This window comes from Lutra lutra, chromosome 6 (genome assembly GCF_902655055.1).
Source record: "Lutra lutra chromosome 6, mLutLut1.2, whole genome shotgun sequence".
In the NCBI taxonomy this organism is placed as follows: domain Eukaryota; kingdom Metazoa; phylum Chordata; class Mammalia; order Carnivora; family Mustelidae; genus Lutra; species Lutra lutra.
Window position 1 is genome coordinate 47430922 of NC_062283.1, and position 25357 is coordinate 47456278.

General features: G+C 36.4%; 1 protein-coding gene across 5 annotated transcripts in view; it reads left to right on the forward strand.

Annotated features, from left to right (window-relative positions):
- KHDRBS2 (KH RNA binding domain containing, signal transduction associated 2) overlaps positions 1–25357 on the forward strand; it is a 618929-nt gene that overhangs the window by 261018 nt on the left and 332554 nt on the right. The gene's annotated exons all lie outside the window — the stretch shown is intronic.

The window sequence follows — 25357 nt, forward strand, 5'->3', positions numbered from 1 at the left end:
GAATGATCCCAATCTTCTGGTACCGGTTGAGACCTGATTTAGGACCCAGGATGTGATCTATTCTGGAGAATGTTCCATGAGTACTATAGAAGAATGTGTATTCTGTCCCTTTGGGATGGAATATTCTGAATATATCTGTGATGTCCGTCTGGTCCAGTGTGTCATTTAAGGCCTTTATTTCCTTTTTGATCTTTAGCTTGGATAATCTATCCATTTCAGTGAGAGGTGTGTTAAAGTCTCCTACCCTTATTATATTATTGTCGATGTGTTTCTTTGATTTTGTTATCAATTGGTTTATATAGTTGGCTGCTCTCATGTTGAGGGCATAGATATTTAAAATTGTTAGATCTTCTTGTTGGACAGATCCTTTGAGTATGATATAGTGTCCTTCCTCATCTCTTATTATAGTCTTTGTCTTAAAGTCTAATTGATCTGATATAAGGATTGCCACCCCAGCTTTCTTTTGATGTCCATTAGCATGGTAAATTGTTTTCCACCCCCTCACTTTAAATCTGGAGGTGTCTTTGGGTTTAAAATGAGTTTCTTGTAGACAACATATTGATGGGTTTTGTTTTTTTTTAATCCATTCTGATACCCTGTGTATTTTGACTGGGGAATTTAGCCCATTTACATTCAAGGTAACTATTGAGAGATATGAATTTAGTACCATTGTATTTCCTGTGAGGTGACTGTTACTGTATATTGTCTCTGTTCCTTTCTTGTCTACTACTTTTAAGCTCTCTCTTTGCTTAGAGGACCTCTTTCAATAATTCCTGTAGAGCTGGTTTGGTGTGTACAAATTCTTTTAGTTTTTGTTTGACCTGGAAGTTTTTAATCTCTCCTTCTATATTCAATGATAGCCTAGATGGATATAGTATTCTTGGCTGCATGTTTTTCTTGTTTAGTGCTCTGAATATATCATGCAAGTTCTTTCTGGCCTGCCAGGTCTCTGTGGATAAGTCTGCTGTCAATCTAATATTTTACCATTGTATGTTAAAGACTTCTTTTCCCCGGCTGCTTTCAGGATTTTCTCTTTGTCACTAAGACTTGTAAATTTTACTATTAGGTGATGGGGTGTGGACCTATTCTTATTGATTTTGAGGGGGGTTCTCTGAACCTCCTGGATTTTGATGCTTGTTCCCTTTGCCATATTGGGGATATTCTCTCCAATAATTCTCTCCAATATACCTTCTGCTCCCCTCTCTGTTTCCTCTTCTTCTGGAATCCCAATTATTCTAATATTGTTTCGTCTTATGGTGTCACTTATCTCTCGAATTCTCCCCTCGTGGTCCAGTAGCTGTTTGTCCCTCTTTTGCTCAGCTTCTTTATTCTCTGTCATTTTGTCTTCTATATTGCTAATTCTTTCTTCTGCCTCATTTATCCTAGCAGTGAGAGCCTCCATTTTTTATTGCACCTCATTAATAGCTTTTTAGATTTCAGCTTGGTTAGATATTAGTTCTTTTATTTTCTCCAGAAAGGGCTTTTATATCTCCCGAGAGGGTTTCTCTAATATCTTCCATGCCTTTTTCGAGCCCAGCTAGCACCTTGAGAATCGTCATTTTGAATTCTAGATCTGACATTACCAATGTCCATATTGATTAGGTCCCTAGCCTTCTGTACTGACTCGTTTTTTTTGTTTGTTTGTTTTTTGTGGTGACTTTTTCCATCTTGTCATTTTATCCAGATAAGAATATATGAATGAGAGAATAAAATGCTAAAAGGTTGGCAAAGACCCCAGAAAAATGTGTGTTAAGCAGAACAGAAGGGACCCCAAATCGTGGGGAGAAGGGAAGGGTAAAAAAAAATTTTTTTAAAAGGAAAAAAGAAAATATATATATTTGAGTGGTGAATAGAACAGTGCTAACCACTTGATTTTGGGAGTATTTTGGTCTCTTAGAAGAAACTACCTCCCAAAATTTTAAAGAAAGAGAAACATATACATACACACATGCAAAAAAATAAGGGTAAACACGATGGAAGGATGGAATATAACTGTAAAGGTGAAATTTTAAAAAATTCTAAAAAAGGAGTTGATAAGATAAGTTGGTTGGGAAAAGAAAGAAAAATAAAGTGGAGGGAATTTGCTCAGGCTGGAGACTAGAACAAACCCTGTGCTAAAATTAGGGTATATTTTGATTTATTAGAAGTGGTTGTATCCCAAAAATTTTTAGAAGAAAAAGTCATATGTGTATACAAGATAAAGTTAGATACAATGAAGGATAAAATATGACTATAATAATAAAGGCTCAATAAGATTTGTTTTAATTAAGTTATTGTGAAGATAAACTAGTTAAAAAACGTTAAAAGAGGAAAGAATAAAAGTTAAAAAAATTAGAATAAGAAAAAAAAATTTTTTAATTTAATTAACTTTGCAAGACTAAAGAACCATGCGGAGAAAGCCATGAATTCCATACTTTGCTTTCCCCTTCTCTGGAACTCCACTGTTCTCCTTGACCAGTGAGCTTGATCTTGGCTGGATGTTCTTGCTGATCTTCCGGTGGAGGGGCCTGTTGTTAGTGTTTCTCCAGTGTCTTTGCAGGAGGTGGAATTGCACCACCCTTGTCAGGGGCCAGGCTCAGTAATCTGCTCCAGTTTGCTCTCAGGAGCTTTTGTTCCCTAAACGCTTTTTGGGAGCTCTGGAGGATGGGAATGAAAATGGCAGCCTCCCAATCTCCATCCTGGAGGAGCTGAGAGCTTGGGGCCCCCTCCTCAGTGTGCCCTCAGAGAAAAGCGCTCAATCACTCCCATCTCCCTGGTCTCCCGCCACACTCTGAGCTCACTGGGCCTGTGACAAAGCATTTCTGTTTCTGGCACACAGCCCTGTTTGGATCTCCAAACCCAGCAGATTCCTTCAACTCTTCCAGGAGGGTTTCCCTGGATCTGCCACTTGTGGGGTCCCTGCTCAAGGAGCAGTGGCCTGTGCCACGGATCACAGTTTAGATATCCCTGAGCTGAGAGCTCACTCATCTGCTCCGTCTCTGTAGGCAGCTTCCCTGCTCTGATACCTGAGAGCTCTGCTATACTCAGACACCCCCAATCCTTCCCTGACCCTGGGGGATCTGAGACCACGCTGTCCCTGTGAGGGCTCCACCCCCGCTTAGCCTCTATAGTGATTCCCGCAGTGGAGCAGACTTATAAAAGTTCTGATTTTGTGCTCTGTTGCTCCGCTGCTTGCTGGGAGCCAGCCCCTGCCCCTGTGGTCTATCTTCCCGTTGCTTTGGATTCACTTCTCCACAGGTCCTACCTTTCAGAAAGTGATTGATTTTCTGTTTCTAGAATTGCTGCTCTTCTCTGTGATCTCCTTTTGGATTTGTACATGTTTGGAGTGGTTTGGTAAATTCTCTAGCTGATTTCCTGCTACCTGATATCATCTCAGCCTGCTACTCCTTCACCATCCTGACTCCTCCCCCTATTTTACCAACTTTTAAATATAGCAAGATATATGAGGAATAGCAAGAATTTTTGAATTTGGCTGAGAAATTCATTTTAATTTTTTAAGATATTATTTATTAGACACTCCGTTTTAATATGAATAGAAATAAGTTCACTTTGCATCTCAAAAATCATTAGTTAAAATGCATTCTCTCTATCATGAGATGTTTGTTATTGGTTGAATGTCACTAAGCTGCATAATTATTTGCTTTGTGTGTTTTTATTTTCATATGCATTGTTATTGCTTTGTGATGTTGATTCTAATACAGTGTTCATGTTTGTAAATAGTATCATTTTATTTTTCATGATGGTTTTTTCAGCATTACAGGAAGAATTATGGAAACCATTTCTACCTGATTCATTCTGCATTCTAGGTGCTCTGTGAGTTTGGCATTTGTGATTCTAAACAGATAGCAAAATCCTGTAAAGTTCACTTTTAATAATTTCCTTCATACTAGCCTGGTTGTACATTTTTAGGGAGAAGCATAAGTTATCAAAATGTTACTGTCCTTATATGGCTGCTCATTACTTAATAATGAGCTCTTGATTAGAAACCACAAAGTGAAGACCTGTGTGGGTAAAGGAAAAAAAGTATAGCACTTTAAAGTGATATCTGTACTAAGAGAGACAGATGTGTTTGTTTTTGGAAAACCAGAGATGAGGTATGGAGGTCTTAATGTTCTTTGCTGCAGATTTTTTTTCCTGATTTTTAAGAAGGTGAATTTTAAAAAAGCAAACATTTTGGACTTGAACTGTGTACTTAACAGTTAAACAAAGATCCATTTACCAATACATCAATGAAAACTAAAATCATCTTTGTCCTTTGTCACATTTTCCTGTGTTTTCAACAAAACACAGGATTTGTGTAGTATTTGTATATATATTTGTATATATGTATTTGTATTTACCTATTGTAATTCTACAATTAGCAATCAAATTTTAATTATACATTTTTGTTGTAATTTTTTCCATAAAACGTTTCACATATAAGCTCAAGAATCAGCTGTATTAGAAATGTTGTTTTAACTTTAAAGAAAGATGATTTTTGACTACTTTATAAGTAGATCTCTTGTAAGAGGTCCAGAAATTGCTTAATTTATATAAAGTTCACTGCACAGAAAATTAAAAACCTCTACTTTCTTATTATGTGAAGTCATGACTTTTATTTTAATGCACAGTGATTGATACAGTTTATCTGAACTACTTTTGAGAAAAAAAATTATGTAAAGGCAGAAGTGTCCAAAATGACAGGTTTTCAAGTGAGAGTTTATGAACTGATGCCTCTTGATCTTTGTGCCCTCCTGTTCTGTGCCACTGTATAACATTCTTAAACTACTGCAGTTTCTAATGTCTCCATTAAGCCTGGTCCAACATGGTTCCTGTCCTGATTTTTAGCTTCTATACATTTTGTTCACTTACAGACATTGTCACATAGTTTCCATGTTACAATTTTATTTTGCCACTCAATTATTCTTTGGGATTTTTAAGGTAAAGCTATAAGCTTCCAGATGACTGAAGTTATACTTTAAATATAGCAATTCATCCAAAACAAAAAGCTGTATTTCATCTATGTAGGAAGAGAGAGAAATCCCCTTCTACAGGCTTGGTGTCATAGGGTAGGGGGTTGCTAGTGAGAGAATGTTGACTCCGCAGTTTTATTCAGAGGCCTGCCATCTTTATCTGTTTTCTGAGGTTGAGAGTAATTATGATGACAACAGTAATGATTGTACTTAAGTAACTGAATAGGCCATGGCCTTTACATCTTAGGAGAAGGCTCTGAAGGAGGAATCTTCACCCTATTGTACAGAAGAAGAATTTGAGGCTCGTGAAACACTGAACAGTTTGTCAAATGTCAAGTCATAACTACCAGATGGCAGATGTGGGACTTAATATCAGATGTGTTCCCCTCAGCAGAGCTTGTGTTCTTCATCTGCTATCATGCCATTAGAAGAGCCCTTGGTACAAAAATCGTTATTTATTACTTTAAACTGGGAAATTTTAATTTTTCAAATGAAGTTTCTCCGATGCACTATTATCCTAAAGAAACTTTATGTTTCATTAGTGTGGTTTTCAATATTGCTTTTCATGCATTCTGAAATTGAATTTGAGGGAAAACAAAAATTTTTAGCAAAACACTCCTTCAAATGTAGGCTAATTTTTATCAGTTTTGGCTTTAGAGGGTTAACATTTGATGTTAATCATCTCCTAAATCAGACACTGTACACTACGTAGATGTGGAATTCTCTGTATTGATTTAATTAAAATTTATAGACTTGTAATAAGGATAGTAACCATAATAGTTAACTGTTGAACACTGTGGTCAATTCTATGCACGTGTCTTTAGATGATTTAGGCTTAAAACAATTGCTCTTAGGTGATAAAAAACCTGAAGCATGTGATACTTTTTATTATACAATGCTGAGACAGGTTACACCCAGCTAAAAATGTTTACTTATTTGCTTTTGGTGACCCTGAATGAAAGTGATATTTTGTCCTAAATGAGAACTTTTATGATGAAGCAAATAGTAAAATTCTGTGATATTTCAATCAAAACATGTTACTTTTTCAACTTTTATTTGAGGATTTCCATATCTATATGTGATCAGTGCTTGACATTTTTTAACATAGAAAATTAGGAATTCATTCCTCTCTGAAGTTTTCTTTACTTTTGCAGATCTTGTTTACTCAACTTTACCATTAAACAGTGGAGCTAGCACATGTATATTCTAATTTTGTTTTTTCTCTAAAGTCAAAAATGCCTTTAAAAGTATGACAAATGTATGAAGACAGCAGTTTTCTGGGTTTTGTTTTGTTTTGTTTTTTAAACATATGATTGAAGGTTTGACTTAAAGAAAAGAGTGAAAGATGTGGTGTGAGTTTGTTCCTTGTTAACATAGCTCTATGTTTTAATGGTTTTATTCAGAATGTTAATTACATTCTATGTTTCACTTTCTATTTTTGATAGGTAATAATTAATTCAACAAATTAAAATTGCATGAGAATATAAGCATAAATAAAATGTGGTCTGTGGCATCAATTATCATACATCTGATGAATTGAGCAGAGAAGTAAGTTCATGCATAAATTTTAAAAAACAGATAAAGGATGCACATGACAAAAAACAAAACAAAAATAAATTTAAAAACCCCAGAAAAATGTAAAAGAGCTTTGAACAACAAGTTTTCCTCTGGCATGTTGAAGAATGGTGGCAGAGTTGAGTGGTCATGAAGACTGTCCCACAGGTATAATTATAAAATCTGGACAAAATAATAAAAAAGAAATGATTTAAAGGCACTGGGAGCTTTGTAAAAATAAGGAGAAGCTGCAAGATAATTAATTCTCAAAATTTGCAACCATAAGGGAAAAGAACTGTTGAGTTAGTAGCTCTCTTATTGAGAAGGGGTCCTAGCTCCCATGGCTAAAGGGAATGGTGGCAGAAAACTACACTATCATGTCAAGGAAGCAACCTCATTTTTTTTTTTTTTACTTATATAAATTTTATTGTGGTTAATATTGCCTGTCATCACTTTTTCCATTTCTTTTTCTTTCAATGTTGTCATATCCTTGTGTTTTGGTTGGGTTTCTTGTAAGGGTCATGTTAGGGTAGCCAATGATGTGGGTGGCAAAGAATTGCACAAAGAATAGAACTAGCAGGACAGAGTTTATTCACTCTCCAAGGGAGGCATCAAGAGAGATGTCTGTTAAGCTGGACCTTTTAAGGGATTTTGAAGGACATGGGAGGGTTGCACCTGTGTGCATGGGGAGGGGAGAGGTCTACTCTGGCTGGGAGAGCAGGAGGTGGCAGGTTTTTTGGGGGGACTCTGAGACTTGTTGGGGATGTGGGTTGGGGTCAGGCTAGAGAAGAATATGTTTTGTAGTTGGGAATCTACTTTTTGAGAAAGTAGGGCACCGTGACCCAGGAAAACTAAGAGTTAGGGCCAAACACTGACACCTGTGAGTTTTATCTGAAAGCTTGGCTGGGGAGGGAGCTTTAAACAGATTCTTTTCATATCACAAAGCTGGATTTTTTTTAAACTCAATCTGACAATTTCTGCCTTGTAATTTAGGATTTTATATTATATTTATTGATAGATTTTTACTAGTTATCTTGATTTGTTTTGTTTTACTCCATTTCTTTGTTTTCCTTCAAATTTCAATTAGAATTTTTTTAAAAAGATTTTATTTATTTATTTGACAGACAGAGATCACAGTAGGCAGAGAGGCAGGCAGAGAGAGGAAGGGAAGCAGGCTCCCTGCTGAGCAGAGCCCAATCCACATTGGGCTGGGATCATGACCTGAGCCGAAGGCAGAGGCTTTAACCCACTGAGCCACCCAGATGCCCCTCAATTAGAATTTTTTTATTCAGTTTTTCCAAAAATTCCAAAAATATGTTTGAAAATTATATATTCTATATCAAGCTTTGTTACCTTTGAAATATTTACCATACTCATTTACAGGATAAAGTTACTATTTTAACTCCACCTATAAGCATAAAAGGAATTAAGAACACCTCAATATTGCCTCCTGAATCTATATTTTAGTTGTCTGCATGTGTGCATGTGTTTGTATGTGCACACATGCTGTATTCTAAGCCATGATTTAGGCATTATTACTGTTGCTGTTGTTATTTTTATATAGTCTGTGTCTGATAGATTTGCCAGTATGCTTACTTCTTTCACTGCTCATTTCTCTTTGCATTTCTAGCCTTCATTTCTAGCCTTCATTTCCTCCTCAAAGTATATTTTTAGCAATTTCTTTGGAAAAAATATTGAACACTTAGTTTTCAGTAACCTGAAAATGTTTATCCTGTGTTTCTTCATGCAAGGTAATTTTTTGCAGATATAATTTTAGATGGACAATTTTCCACTCTCAGAATCTCAGAGTCATCATTGAACACCTTTCTGGATTCCCCTGTTACCTTGAGGAAGTCTGTGTCAGTCTCACTGTCCTTCGTACAGAAGTGGTTATCTTTCATTCCACTCTGGCTGCTTTTTCAGGTTCTTTTTTTCTTTTTATTTCTCTCTCTTTTTTTCTTTTTTTGCTCTTTTCCAATTTCACTACTATATATTCAGGATGGACTTCTTTTATTTATCCCACATGTGATTCGTATCATTTCCTGGAGATTCTCAACCTTTAGAATATTTCTTCTTCCTCATTATTTTCTGCTGTGGACCCTGCAGTTGGACACAAGCGAGGCTGTCTCATTCTATATTTCTCTTAATCTTGTTCTCAAATTTTTCATCTCCTTGTATCTATGTGTTATATTTGGTATAATTCCTCCAGTGTCTCATTATCTCTTAAGCTGTTTTTCATTTTTTAAAATTGACATATGACTAACATATGATATTGCATTAGTTTCAGGGGTACAACATAATGATGCTATATTTGTATATTATTACAAAATGATCACCACAATGAATCTCATTAACATTGTCAGCATATATAGTTGCACAGAGTTGTTTTTTCCTGTGATGGAAACTAAGATCTACTTTTTTTTTTTTAAAGATTTTTAAATTTATTTATTTGACAGAGATCACAAGTAGGCAGAGAGGGAGGCAGAGAGAGAGAGAGAAAGAGAGAGAGGAGGAAGCAGGCTCCCCGCTGAGCAGAGAGCCCAATTCGGGGCTCGATCCCAGGACCCTGGGATCATGACCTAAGCCAAAGGCAGAGGCTTTAACCACTGAGCCACCGAGACACCCCTAAGATCTACTTTCTTGCCAACTTTCAAATACGAAATACAGTATTATTAACTAGAGTCACTATGCTGTACCTTACATCCTAATGACTTATTTTATAACTGGTAGTTTGTAGCTTTTGACGCCCTTCATCCATTAGGTTCAACTACTGTCCCAGTCTGTTCTCTGAAAACCACCTCTGTTCTGTTTTCATGAGCTTGGTTTTTGTTGTTGCTGTTTCTATTGTTTCAGATTCCACATATGGATGAGATCATATGGTATTTGTTTTTCTCTTTCTGACTTATTTCATTTGCCATAATGTCCTCAGGGTCCACCCATATTGTCACAAATGACAAGATTTCATTCCTTTTTTAATGCTTGAAAAATATTCTATTATATACATGTATCACACTTTCTTTATCCATTCGTCAATTGATGGACACTTAGGCTGTTTCCGTATCTTGGCTATTGTAAATAATGCTGCAGTGAACATGGGGTACATATATCTTTTCAACTTAGTGTTTTCACTTTCTTCAGATCAAAATTCAGAATCAGAATTGCTGGATCATATGGTAGATCTATTTTTAATTTTTTAAGGAAGCTCTATACTGCTTTCCATAGAGTCTGCACCAATTACAATCTCACCAACAGTGCATGGGGTTCTTTTTTTTCTCCACATCCTCACTTGTTATTTGAGATGGAATGTACTTCTGTGAAGATGCTGTGAAGATTGTTAGCAACAAAGTATTTAGACTATCACATAAACTTAGTTGGTAAAGCCCCAGCACAGTTTGAGAGAACGGACTCCAGTTTTGAAGGAAGTTCTGCTGTGGGCAAATGCTGTCAAAAACCATCACATACTTTTTAATAGTAGCTTTTCTAACGTTGTGATCTCTCATTTGGTAGTGATTTCCATTTCCTTAAAGATTAGTGATGTTGAGCATCTTTTCATGTATTGGTCACCTGTATGTCTTTAGCAAAAATGTCTGTTGAGATCCTCTGCCCATTTAACAATTGGATAAATAGGTTTTTGTCACTGAGTTGTATGAGTACTTCATGTTTTTGGATATTAATCCATTGTTTTATATATGTCTTACAGATATTTTCTCTGATACAGTATGTTGCCTTTTCATTTCGTTGATGGTTTGCTGTGCAGAAGCTTTTGAGTTTGATGTAGTTCAACTTGTTTATTTTGGCACTTATTACCTCTCCTTTTGGAGTCCTTTCAAAAAATCATCATCAAAACCAATGTTAAGTAGCTTACTGCTTGTTCCTTCTAGGAACTTTATGGTTTCGGGTCCTATGTTCAAATCCTTAATCCATTCTGAGTTCGTTTTTGTGCATGGTTTAAAATAGTGTTCTAGTTTCCCACTTTTGCATGAGGCTGTCAAGTTTTCCTAACATTATTTCTTGAAAACTATTCCTTCCACAGTGCATATATAGGCATACCTCAGAGATATTGTCAGTTCGGTTCTAGACTACTGCAATAAGGCAAATATCACAGTAAAGTGACATGAATTTTTCAGTTCCCCAGTGCATATACAAGTTCTGTTTACACTATAGTGTAGTCTATAGTGTGCAACAGCATTATGTCCAAAAAATAATGCACATATCTTATTTAAAAATACTTTATTGATAAAAAGTGCTAACTACCACCTGAACTTTTGGAGAGTCACGATGTTTTTGCTGGTGGAGCATCTTGTCTTTATGTTCACGGTTACTTACCAGTCAGGGTGGTGTGTGCTGAAGGCTGGGGTGGAGGTGGCAATTTCCTAAAATAAGACAATAATGAAATTTGCCATATCAATTGATTCATCCTTTCATGAACAGTTCTCTGTAGCATGTGATGGTTTTTGACAGCATTTGCCCACAGCAGAACTTCCTTCAAAACTGGAGTCACTTCTCTCAAACTGTTCTGGTGCTTTACCAACGAAGTTTATGTGATAGTCTAAATACTTTGTTGCTAACAATCTTCACAGCATCTTCACCAGAAGTACATTCCATCTCAAGAAACCACTTTCTTTGCTCATTCTTAAGAAGCAACTCCTCTTCCATTCAGGTTTGATCATGAGATTGCAGCATCTCGGGCACATCGTCAGGCTCCACTTCTAGTTCTGGTTCTCCAGCTGCTTCCACCCCATCTGCACTTACTTCCTTTCGCTTGAACACTTAGAGGCCACTTTAACTGACCTAAATTTAACATTGCTGTGTTTCAGAGAATAAGGAGCCCCAAGGAGAGGGGAAAAGCCTGGATTGGCTGGGCAGTGGAGCAGTCAGAACACATACAGCATTTATTGATCAAATCTGCCATCTCGATATGGACATGGTTCATGGTGCCCCAAAACAACTACAATAGTAACACCAAAGATCACTGATCACAGATCACCATAAAAAATGTAATCAAAATGTAACACAGAAACACAGAATGAACTAAAGATCTTGGAAAAATGGCCCCAATAGGCTTTCTGAATGCAGAGTTACCACAGACCTTCAATTTGTTAAAAAACAAAAAACAAAAAAAAAAAAAACCAGAGTATCAGTGAGGCATAATAAAACAAGGTTTTAAATCAATGTTCTCCATTATGTTTATTGCCATAGTTACATGAAAAACTAATTTACATATTTTTTTAATAAAAAAGGTTAAGTCAGAGGAGAATAGGGCTAGTACCATGAATGTTGTATTATATAATCAATACTAATAAATATAAATGCTAGCTTGGTGAAACTTCCAGAATGCTTATTATTTTATTCCCTGGCCACATCTGGATGAAATTATTCTCTCTAGGGTGGAATTTTAGCTTAAATTAATATGTTACTCTTCATTTCATAGAAGTTAGTAGATTTCTAACCTCCAAATATTATTTGAAATGATAATATGTTGGATAAGATTAGTCACCTAGTAAAATTACTGGGTAATTTCTGGGGAACCTGGGTGACTCAGCTGCTTAAGCAGCCGACTCTTGATTTTAGCTCAGGTTGTGATGTTAGGGTCATGAGATCAAGCCCCATGTCGGGCTTTACACTGAGTGTGGAGCCTGCTTAAGATTTTCTCTCTCCTTGTCCCTCTGCTACTCCCCCCCGAAAAAAAAACTATTGGGTAATTTCTTTTTAAATGTAATTTTGTTTTATTGTTATTGTCTTTATATTTAGATCTATTTGATAAATTTTTAAAAAATATTTCACAAATATTTAAAGGAAGCTACCACTTGGAGATAGTATTTTTAGGACAGACAAGGACTCTTGCCTTAATTTGAATAATGAATACATGCAAAGGAAAAGAAGTTGGAAAATCAGTTGAAAAATATGTGTAATTTAGCCAAAAAGTAAAGGGATAATATTTTATATATATTAGGTTTATCTATGAAAATTTCTGCATGTAAGCAGATGGTGGGATGTAGTAAATATACTACTAGTAAATATACTAGTAGCAGTATATATAGTAATAATATACTACTAGTAAATATACTTCTCAAAATGATTTTGTAAAGTGCAGGAATTGTGAAATCTTAGTTGTCTTAGTTTTCCAACTTGTGTAAGAGTTATTATCTTAAAATTACGTTATAGAATCTCATGTTTCAATTTAATATGTAGAATATAAAATTAATAGAAAATTAAATTGTTAAGAAATTTTACCTTTACTGTATCTCCTCTCTGTTATGACATTTGTGACTAAAGTATAATTATAGAAAAAAGAACATAAATTAAATGGGTCTTTTATGATAGCTGTTTCTATTACATTCTTTGTAATTTTATTGAATCAATGAATTTTAAAATTTCATTGACTTTTATATTGATGAATTATATATTACAATTTAAATTTTCAGATAATTTATTTTACAACAAAATAATAAATGTAGTATATAATAGCTTAAACCAGAAAGATGCTTTTATAAAAGAGAAAAGTATGATTTGATTTTATATTATTAATATAATTATTCTAGATAGAAATGGTAGAAAAGATTAGTATTATGATATTTCATTAGTAGATTTTAAGAGACATCAGAAAAGTCCCCCAACACCAAGTGAATAATAGATGTTAAAAAAAAAAAAGCTTAGCTCTTACTTTATCCCTAATTTTTAGCAATAGCAATGTACCAAGAAAAACACTCACATCCCATATAATCCTATTGCCTTTCACACATGATCCATCTTTAATAATAGAAAATTTTAGAGACTCATGAGGAAAAATATCAAACACCTTCATTTGAATTAAAAGAAAAAACTGCTGGTTCGTAAAGCCCATAAGGGAAACTTAATAGCAAAATGGAATGGTTTCAATAGCCTTCCCTGCCTGAAAAGGGAAAATGCTCCAACTATTCGGTAAACGCCTTACAGAGAGATCAGGGAGCATTACATCTCCTGTGCTTCATCTAAAGTGACTATAGTGCCATAACGTGCTCAAATTTAATTTTCTCTTTGATCTGCTTTGCAAGTTCACTAGCTTCTTTCAAATAATTTCTCAAATAACCTTCTTTCAGTAAAAGCCTTGCCTGATAATCCACCTCTCTTCAAACTCAGTATGAAATAGATGTGTCAGTAGTAAGTACAAAGATGTTTGAAACAAAATCCAATAACTTTTCACCCCTGAGATTTGTTCACCCCGGTGTCATTTTAGTTCATCTTCTGTGTATGTCATTCATGTTTGTACAGATTGTCTTGGTCGTTTCTTGTCCAAAGGCCAAATTATTCCCCTGATATTCAACACACTGAATAAGTAATGCAGACAAAATCTATGAATGACTTGCATTAACATTCAGAAGTCAGTGTGTTTACCAACTGTCAAAAATTTAATCTTATTAAGACTGTGATCCATTCTACCACCTCTGAAGCTTGCTTTTTTGCTGTTGTTGTAAATCTTGGCTTTCTGTAATTTTTTTTTTCCAACCTGGGCAATTTCAAGTTTGCATTTTTTACTACTTTTTCAAAAGGAATGCTATTTTGCAAAATATTTTAATTTTTCCAATATATTCAGTGTTTCTAACCAGAGCAGCATAGTAAGTAGAGCCTCAATATGTAAAACAAAACAAAACAAAAAACAAATGATTGTGAGACTTTCAATTTTTACCATCAACTTAAGAAATAGATTTCCTTAGTGATCCTCCATTCCCGGAAAATAGTGGGTAACCTATTTGATAATACTCTGGGTATACTTGATGGTGTTTAAACTTTAAACCAGAGACTACTCACCCATTAACTCCACTAATTAGGCTGAAACTTAATTTGCATGTTCTTTAAGGACTTTGCCCTTGAGTTGCTCATCTGCTTTTACATTTCACTAACCATTTAAATTGTCCTTCTCAAGTAAGGTGACCAAAACACAATAAGCTACTCCAATAATACTATGACTAATGCAAAAAAGAAGGCCTGCTTCTCAAATTCTCAAAACACCATACATCATTCTTCATACATAAATGTTGTTACTTTTCCAACCAGTATTCCTGGTGACAATTTGTTTAAGTTGTATTTCTCTGTATGTCAATTGAACATGTTTCTGCAGAGCTTAAGACAATGTAACAGTTTTTTGTAGTCGCCAAACTCATTTTTATTTTTGCCATTGAAGCACCATGCTTTCCCAATTTTGAATCATTTGAAAATTAAGTCAGTAATTGATCATTTACAAAGACACTGATTAAATCTCACAAATCTGTATGATGCTTGATTTGATACTTTTATCTCTCGTTCCTGTCCTCTCATTCCATACCAGGTTTGTATTAAGTACTCTTCCAGTTTAATTCGAGCATCTGCTGTTGCTCATTCTTTTAACAACAGTGTGATTATGAGGGATGGTTAAAAGGTTTGCACTTATATTCCAAATCTAACCAACTGGTATTTTGTTGGAATCAGTGTTGAGAAGGATTCTGAGGTTGCATTTGAGCTTAGAAGAAAAAAAATCTAAGATCAATGAGTGATGTTTACTGCGCTCTGTAACTGGGAAGATGGTAACATTTTTGCTACATGTGTGCTTTCACTGGATCTAAAGGAGTTTTTCTGATGTTCTTAAGCTAGAACTCACAGTAAGGAGTATGTTTTACATCATGACTCAGCGCACATGCACATGCATGCAACCACACACACACACACTTCTGAAGATGTCCCTATCTAAATCCTAGAACCTGCAGGGATGTTACCTTACTGATGTGGTAAAGGAGATTTTGCAGGTGTAATTAAGTTAAGGATCTTAAGAGAGAAAGAATATGTTGCATACCCGTGGGGCCCAATCTAATCACAAGTATCTTTCTAAGAAGTAGATAGGGGAATCAGAGTTAGAAAAAGTGAAGGTAAAGATGGAATGAGGAGATGTTAAGATAGAATCAGAGGTTGGAGATCAGCTTTAAAGGAGGAAGGAGGAGCCACAAGTCAAGGAATGCAAGCATCCTTTAGAAACTGGAAAAGCAAAAAAAAAACCATTCCTCCACTGAAGTGTCCAGAAGGAATATAGCCCTGCTGACACGCTACTTTAGACTTATGAGCTCAACAACTATAAGAGAATAAATTTATATTGTTTTAAGCCAGTAAATTTGTGGTAATATGTTAGAGCAATAATAGGAAACTAATACAATAATGTATAATTGAAACAAAAGTTTTACTGGATGATACTTACTAAGTGTGTGTGTGTCTGCGTGTACCTCCTTATCAAACATTAATATAGGACATGTTCTTTGATATTCGTATTCTATTGTATTTATTCTATTTCACTTTTTAAAGTGTCAGTTGAAACCCAATAAAATAATGTCACTTACCTGTAATGGGTCTCGACCTGCAGTTTGACAAGCCAATGACCAAAGACCTGCACTTTAAAAACACTGGCCCACATTTATTTTCTTATTTTCACTTTTGTGACAAATCCTAGAGAATCTAAAGATTTATTATATATCCTAAGTTCTTTATTACAAATCCATAAGTTCTACCACTTTTAAAAAAAATAGCACCATTTTTCCAATGTTTAATTCTTGGCATTCAGTATTTCTGCTTATAAAACTGGACTTTCAAAATTGCATATCTCACTTTCAAAGCATATCTACTATAAATGCAAATTATTATAAATCAAATCATTAGGTCCAAATGATGCATTTACTTATTAAAAGATAGCTTAAAGTATTCATTTGCACAGAAACCATGCTACCCAATGACTTGGTAGTACCGAACAAAATTATTATAACCCTTAGAATCATAGATCATATATTTTTAGTGAGAGTTAAAAACTACTTCCTTTCTAGATATTTTAATTCTTTCTAATCTTAGTTTGTATTTTGCCTGTACTACAACTTACATCAGCTATTTGGGCTCAGCTATAGTTTTATCAATGCTTATCTTGTTTCTGTCTTTGTCATTAATGAGAAAATAATTTGTTTAATGTCCTTTGATTTCCACCATAGTATAAAGAGCATTTAATCTTTAATTTTGTTTTTTCTTTTAATAATAAAAATATAATGTTTTCTATTTTATTAATATAAAGATTTTGTCAGCTAGACACCATAACAAGTTTAAAGGGCAGAAAAAAACTAAAAAAAACCACCATAACTTTACATGATTTAATAGGCAGATTGTCTTTAAGTGGCTTTAAAATTCAGTTTGTTTTAGTATTACCAAAACCCTCTTGGGCTAAAGATTTCTTTTTTTTTTTTTTTAAGATTTTATTTATTTATTTGACAGAGAGAGATCACAAGTAGGCAGAGAGGCAGACAGAAAGAGGGAGAAGCAGGCTCCCTGCTGAGCAGAGAGCCCGATTCGATGCGGGGCTGGATCCTAGGGCCCTAAATTCATGATCTGAGCTGAAAGCAGAGGCTTAACCCACTGAGCCACCCAGGCACCCCAAGATTTATTTTCTTATTTGAGTTAGTTGCCTGAAATCAATGCAACATGCGGAATAAAAAAAACAAAACAAAACAAAACAAACTGTAATTTAAGCACTTTAGAAACTCATTGTGAGATTTAAGGGGGGGTCATTCTTTGGGGCAGATAAATACAACATGTGCCTAAAGAACAGGAAAGGGGTATGGGGAAAATATTTTTAAGTTATGTCAACATTTTTGCTTGTAATACTAATGCTTGGTCACTTACCCTAATGTGAATGAGTCCAGTCATGTTCTAGGTGTATTTTAAGTTTAGTGTGTTTTTTTAAAATTAATCAATACTTTCAAATTGATCTATAATTTGTCTTAGTGCAAGAAAGAATTTTAGTCAGTACAGATGCATAAATGTAAGAAGTTCAGAAAGAAAATAAATGAGATGTAGTCAAAGAAACGTAGATTTTGGGATGCCTGGGTGGCCCAATCAGTTAAGCTTCTGTCTTAGGCTCAAGTCATGATCCCAGGATCCTGGGATCCAGCCCCACATCAGCCTTGCTCAGCAGGGAGTCTGCTTTTCACTCTCCCTCTGCTGCTGCTCCCCCTGTTTGTGCTCTTTCTGTCAAATAAATAAATAAAATCTTAAAAAAAAAAAAGAAAAAGAAAAGAAAAAAGAAACATGGCTTTTGGAAATATGACTAAGTCTAAAGCTGGTTAGATATAGTTAAAAAATAAGTATATACATACATGTTTATATCTAAAGATAGGAAAAAATTATACTTACATGAATAAACAGCAATTGGTATGATTTTGAGGGGAGTTTTTGGGGTAGGAGATGTCAAGAGGAGGAAAAGGATGCCGATTTACCCTGTAGTCTACAGATTAATTTCAAAGGGCACCAAAGTTTTTATTTCCTTTAGAACCAAGGTGGCCTGTTTAGTTCTTGGCATGAATTTGGAAAGCACAAGACAAAAGATAAGACACACAAGCCAAATGTATTTAACAATATGCCAGTAAAGATGAGCAAAACAATGTTTTCTGGAACTTCTATAAATGTAATTTGGTTTAATACAATGACCTCAAGAAATAAAAGTCATCAAAGAAATTAAATTTCCATTCCGGGAAAGAAGCCTCTTGTCAGATTGGCATGTGTGGCCCACTTGGTTTTGTTCATAAAATATGGAGGAAATTAAGTATTATTTAAAACAAAAATATATTTTTGCTTGAGGGAATTGGGTGCATTCCAGAAACTTTTGACTAGACTCTTTCAGGAGCATAAGGAACAGCAACAAATATATTATGGGTAAAATTTTGTCAATGAAATATGATTACAAAATAGTTGTTTGAAATACTCATTTGCTGAATTAATCCAATTGCTTTTCACTCATTAAAATTGCCTCAGTGAAACTGCTTTAATGAATTTTTACTTCAATCACAGTCTTTTAGAATGCTTTAAACTTCAATGGGTCTCCTTCATTCAGGTTTTGAATTTAATATATTGAAAAAAATATATACTTCATTTCAATAGTGCCACTGCAACCACATTAATTACACTGATGTTAATCTACACCTATAATTCAGTTTTAAAATTAATTATGATTATTATAGCTTCAAACGATTTGAGTTACTTTGTCAAACATTAGTAAACCAAACATATTGATTCTAATTGATCTGAGGCTCCAACTTCTGTGTCCAAAGCATTTTTCACAGGAATTTTCAAGAACACCTAATGCCTCCTGAATGTGCTCTGGTCATTTGTCTGCTCTCTAATACTATGCATGTCTTGTGGAAAAGTACTCTTCATCTTTGAAGCATGGCAACTGAATGTCATTAGAGCTTAAGAAAAAAACATATAACCTGGGTTGGGAGTTAGCTGGGAGAAGGCCCTGAGGGAACATCCTACAGACTCAGTGATAGATGTTGTGTCTAATTATACCCTTAAGAGCTTGACTGAAGATTAGGAGGATTCACAGCCAGTTGAACCCTCAGAGTGCTACTTTAACAGATTGGTGTTAAATTGGAGGAAGGTCCTAAATTGAGGCAAGATAATTTTACCACTGGATTTAGATGGGAATGTCAATATTGCGCTCGCAAAATCTGCAAGAAAGAGAGCTTGGATGAAATGTTTGGGACAAACAGATATAGATACACTTGAATGAGGTACTGCATTTGACTGATTCTTTCAATCAAATATTTTGAACAACTAATTTCAAAATGTCAGTGATGTTACGTCTGAACATTCGGCAGTACGTGTGGGATGTGTGTCAACTACCGGTTCAAGAGGGGTTAAGGGTGGGTCGGCCTATGTTGGCCAGTATTTATGATCTTTTCACCCAGGACCAATAGGATGATAATTAGTTTCTTTCTACTGTGATTTTAAAAAAAAAAAAAAAAGAAAGAAAGAAAAAAGCAGAGAATTTTAAAAGCTACATTTTAAAAGGAATATTAGCAAACTAGAATTCATCAGAATGAATCCAGGATAGCAACAGGTGTAAAAGCATGGTTCAACTTAGAAAACAAATGATGGAAATGTTTTAGGTTAAAAATATGTGTGTGCTGAGGCGCCTGAGTGGCTCCGTCGGTTAAGCATCTGACTCTTGATTCCTGCTCTGCTCATGATCTCAGGGTGGTGAGATTGAGTCCCACATTCAGCTCCGTGCAGAGAGCAGATGGCAGGGTGCAGGGAGAGGTGGGCAGACAGGGAAGGAGAAAGAATCTTAAGCAGGCTCCATGCCCAGCCTCAGCCTGATGTGGGGCTTGATCTCACCACCCTGAAATCATGACCTGAGCTGAAATAAAAATTCAGTTGCTTAACGGACTCAGGTGCCCTGAAGAGATACTAAGGTTCTATGTGACTCAAGAGAGTAAAAGTAAGTAGTGGATGAAAGTTTAATTTCTAGATTTCAACTCAATTTAGAGAACTCTATAAGAAATAGAGGTTCCTTGGATTGGAAAAAGTTACTTTTTCAAAGGGAAAACATTTCCATTTTGTGGTCTACCAACCATTCTTTGATATACTACAATTCAAAATATAAAGAGAATAGTTTTCTAATAAGAAGTGACGGGTGCTGGGGTATGGAGATTTTTAGCAAACTTGATTATAAAGACATTTAGGAAAATAGATACGACAGCCAAATATCCACTTATAGCAGAGAACTAAATTGGATATAGAGATATTTAAATAGTGATTTTTTTCCTACTCATTTTATATAAATAGTGTCTTTATCAGAGTCCTGACATCTGTATCTTCACTAGCCAATTTGGGGGTCATCTAAAGCTTTCCCTAGCACCTCATTTTCATTCTCATGTAAATTACTTGTGACACAGCACTTTCTGAACCTCTAATTAAAAATTTCATCCCAAATCACAGATACCATTTTATAAGGCATTAAAACATTTTTAACATCTGTCCTGTAAGCAGATTAAACATGATAGCATTGCTTTTGAAAGTGATCTTTAAAAAAGTGTTTACATAGCCAATTGAGGTGTCATATCCCCAGAAATAATTACACTTGTGCTCAATTCCTTTGTCTCCTTTCTTTTTTAACCAATATTATTAGGCAGCCTCTAAGTATCTTAAGCTGGTATGCATTGATTGAAGTCTTTACAGACTAATGTACCTTTCACAAACAGCAGGGGGGGGGTTTTGTTTCAAATGAAGCAATTGCTAAAGCCCCAAGTAGGAGAGTTTGAAAGACACAGGTTTAAGGCATCTCTCTATTAACAGAAAACTGATAGGGAAAGTGGCAATGAGTCAATTTAACATGAGACAGATACAGAATTTTGTAAATTGCCTGCTGATTTCTTTCCTCCACGCCATGGTGCTAATTAGCATTACCCTCCTCATGCTCTCACAGGTCTCCCTCCCTAGGTTAGAGAATTACAGTCCAATTCCCCAGTGATTCCTACAGGGCCTCTACACTCAGATTCCGCCTACCTCTTCCACCAGAGATCATCTTCGCACACCCGCCTGGGACCAAACCTGCCTGGTAGGAGTTTTTGCCGTTCCTGACAGAAATACACACTTTCCTGCCTCCGTACCCATGCTGGTGGTGATTAAGGCTGGCCATCTAAGTTACTGTCCAAATCCGAACACTTTTGACATGAAAGTACTTACTAGGGGCGCCTGGGTGGCTCAGTGGGTTAAGCCTCTGCCTTCTGCCCAGGTCATGGTCTCAGGGTCCTGGAGTCAAGCCCCGCATCCCCTTCTCTTCTCAGCGGGGAGCCTGCTTCCCCCCTCCCCCTCTTCCTGCTTGTGATCTCTCTTTCTTAAAAAAAAAAAAAAAAAAAAAATGGGGCACCTGGGTGGCTCCGTGGGCTAAAGCCTCTGCCTTCAGCTCAGGTCATGATCCCGGGGTCTTGGAATCGAGCCCCACATCAGGCTCTCTGCTCGGCAGGGAGCCTGCTTCTTCCTCTCTCTCTGCCTGCCTCTCTGCCTACTTGTGATCTCTGTCTATCAAATAAATAAATAAAATCTAAAAAAAAAAAAAAGTAGTTACTATTAGCTATTAGGCAAAGGCAATAGTGCAAACCTGGACTCTCCCAGGGCAAACAGGGAAATGAGATTGCTGTCGTGGTAGTGCTTCTTCTCCACCTACTCCCTGGCATTTGCAAATCCCAGCCATCCTTAAAGCCCAGCTGATCCAACACTGCTTCATAATACTCTGTAGATTATGAAAGTAGACATTAAATGTATTGAAAAGTAAAGCAAAAATAGTCACTTCAAGTTTGAATTACTCGTTTTCTAATATTTTGAGATAGTAGCAATTTTATCCTTTGAAAACTGAACAATGACCACCATTCTAATCTTCCTTCTCAATTAATCGTACCTTTTGCATTATATCTGACTACTTTCACAAAATTCAAGGACAAAGCCTCTCTTCCCCCAAAGAGACAACATGTCCCTGTGCACTTCAAAAATCTCTCTCATGCTTTCAGTCTTTACGGTACTCTAAAAAGACCTATATTGTTTGTCTGTGTCTTCCACTTCACATTTCATTTGCCTCCACTTTGCACTTTATTCTCTATGTTTAAGCAACACTGGCTTGCTTTCTGCTCCTCACACATGCCAAATTTTTCCTGCCTGAAGGCATTTTCTTTAATTCTTGACTTTGCCCACAATACTGCCTTACTCTCTCTTCAGCTCTGTACAGGCAAGCACCTTATCATTATTCAGCACTAAGTTCAGAGAAGCCCCTTGACCCCACCCTATCCAAATAATACTCTGCCCATCCTGGTTCTCCCACCCTTGTCTTTTGTTTTCCTTTATTGCACTTATAATGTAATATATATTGCAGTAATTATATATGTGTGTATAATATATAATGTAACAGTATATACAACATATGTATGTGTATGTGTATATATGTGTGTGTATGCATGTGTCTCTGTCTGTGTCTATGTGTATATATATGTAATTCTTACATCCTTTTGTTATTTGACTTCTTCCACTAAAATGTAAGCTCAATGAGCAGACAGGCCTTGGTTCCTGCTGAGTCTGTATAGTGGAACTGTGCTCCTACAGCAGAGAGGCTCAGGAAATATTGCTGAATGCATACATATGCCCAGGAATAAAGTCACATAACTTTTCTTCTGACTTCTATCACTTACCAGAATTATTTTGTAGAGATGCTTTATCTGTCCATGTAAATAATGAGCTTTCTAAGGTCAGAGTCTACCCAGAAAACTCATTTAGCAGTGTCTTCTCATGAAGATGCATTTTAAATGGTTAATAGGTAAATTTACATATATGTAGTAATTATTTAGAGCACAACCATCAGTGCAATTTTCCCAAATACTTATTTTTCAGAAAAAAATCAGTTTGTTTCAAGAGAAGAATGATTAGATTTCCTTTTACCAAAAGCAGCCTCTAGAATAAAAGTAATTCACTGTCAATCCCTTGTCATAAAATCCTGAACAGGATCTTTTTTTCTTTTTTTAAATTGTTTCTTTTTTTTTTTTTTTAAGATTTTTTTATTTATTTATTTGACAGAGAGAGAGCACAAGCAGGCAGAGAGGCAGGCAGAGAGAGAGGAGGAAGCAGGCTCCCTGCTGAGCAGAGAGCCCGATGCAGGGCTCGATCCCAGGACCCTGAGATCATGACCTGAGCCGAAGGCAGCGGCTTAACCCACTGAGCCACCCAGGCGCCCCCTGAACAGGATCTTTAAGACAGGGGTGGCTATAGCCTTGGAAACTCCTCTTTGCAGAATTAAGAATTCTTGAAAATTAAGGCCTCATTAGAATTCCTTATTAGAAGGTCTTATTAATATTCTTGTGAACGCTCAGAGTGGGAACTTGTAACTTACCTGGTAATTTTCCTTCAGCACGCCATGAAGTTTCTTGTTTCCTGAAAGCCATTGCCTTCCCACTAGCTTGTTCCTCCAGTAACAGGCTGTGAGGTAAACAGCAAAATATCCCGCAGCTCAGAATCCAGCCTTGGGCTTGCCTTACTTCTTGTTGTGATATAGGATAAAATAGGATTATCAGTGTGGGCTTAACAGTTACCATTGAGCCAAATGTTTGAGTCAGTTCATTCCCTTAGACTTTGTCTGGCTTATTCAAAGTATTCAAAGAATCCTTTGTTTCCTTAAAAGTCAAAATGCAGATAATGTTAACCCATTGTGAGGTTTAAATAGATCTTAGGTGAATGAATCCCTAGTATACTTCTAGCACATTGTGGATAGTCAAAGTATGTTCTCCTCTCCCCTCCTACCCCACCCTTACCCGCCCCCCCCCCCCAACCTCCGCAGAGTCTAAGTAGCAATGTTTGCACCAGGGCAGCAAGACAGTTGAATATATATCCTCCCTTCAGAAAATGATGCATGTGGTTTTTTGTGGTTGGAGGACTGGAGGGCAATTATAGACCTCCCATCTTTGACCTGTGTTCTCCAGACGTATCTATCATTGCTGAGTGCCACCACCAGGGACACATGTGCTATTGGAGTAGCAATGGCAGGAGGAGGGCCATGCTAATGATGAAGTCTTAGAATATAAGTGAGGTTCTGTGGGGTGAGGTCCAGAGCTGATGACCAAGAAAGAATTCTTGAGACATCTTTGGTGTAAAACGGTGGTTTATTAAACCACAGAGACAGGACCCGGGGCAGAAAGAGCTGCTGCCCAGGCGCTGTGAGGAGTGGTCCATTATATGCTTGTAAGTTGGGAGGGGGTCAGGGATGGTGTAAGTCTCTAAGGAATTTGGGAAGGAAGATTTCCAGGACCTTGAGGAGCTAGCTATTGTTGGGAAAAAGGTTATTCATTAATGGTAATAAAACCTTGTGTGGGACCCTTTAGATGTGTATCAGTGGGCCATATGCTTGGGAATGTTTGTCAACATTTATCTTGGAGCGTTTAGACATAAAGTTTCCATAGGAATTGTTAAAGTAGACTTACAGGACCCTGGTTGGGATTAGGGGTTGGTCAGGCTAGGATTGCCCTTTGTCCTTAGCAAAGCCTCCAGGTGGAGGTAGTTGAGTCCCTAGAGGAATGTCACCCCGCCCTTCTCAAGGGCTTGTCAGTGGGTAAGGAAATTCAGTAATTTTTCTTCTGCCTCTGTTTCCCACATCACTAAGAAGAGACTGGATTAAAACTTCACAAATTCTCTTAATATTTTTCTATATATTATCTTATCAGTGTTACAGGACAAACCCTCATTCTTTGAACTACTATGATTCCACTTTTCCCTTCTGTTTATGCAGCATCCAAAGATGTTTGCTGCCATGGGGTGAAAAAAGAGTGAATCTAAACCTCATTTAAACATAGGTAGGTGGTGATGAAAGATTTTCGATAATGACGTGAAAATAACAATCATAAGTATTAATAACAGAGGAGTTCCTCTCCTGGAAAAGATCTTTTCTGGGTGAAATGAGACAAGAGATGCACCAGCAAATTAAAAGTGTTATGAGGAGCCCACTCCAGATCCATAGCTCTTCCTTTCATACATTTTCTCCAAAAAAAAGTGATTTCACAAATTTTAAGAAAAAAAAAATTGCAGTAGGGATTTGCACACACAAGAGAAATTTTGTAGTGGCTTTGGTATTGAAGCGGATAGCCCCACCTCCAGCCCCTTTCCATCCCTGGCTCCCCTTTGCTCCAGCTAAGGCCAAGGAAAGACCAAATAGCCATCCCATTTGACTAAGATAAGACAACAAGTCATTGCTCCTGCTGAGACAGAAGAAAAAGACCAGAAGCCCAGTCCTGTTTGAAAAGAAAGGAAAGAGAAACAGCCCCCTAGGTGATTTAGCACTCTCCTGATGTACCTTCACATAGATTATACTTCCAAGTGAAAGGGCCTTTTGGCCTTGAGAGACTGGGAAAGCATCTGGTCCTTGAGAGACCTCAAAAACACCCTATTACCATCCCCCATTGCCTGTAACCATAAAAACTCACTCCTACCCCTGTCCAGTGCTCAGTCTTTGAGAACGATCCCACTGAGCCTGTTGGCATTAATAAAGCTGTATTCTCCCA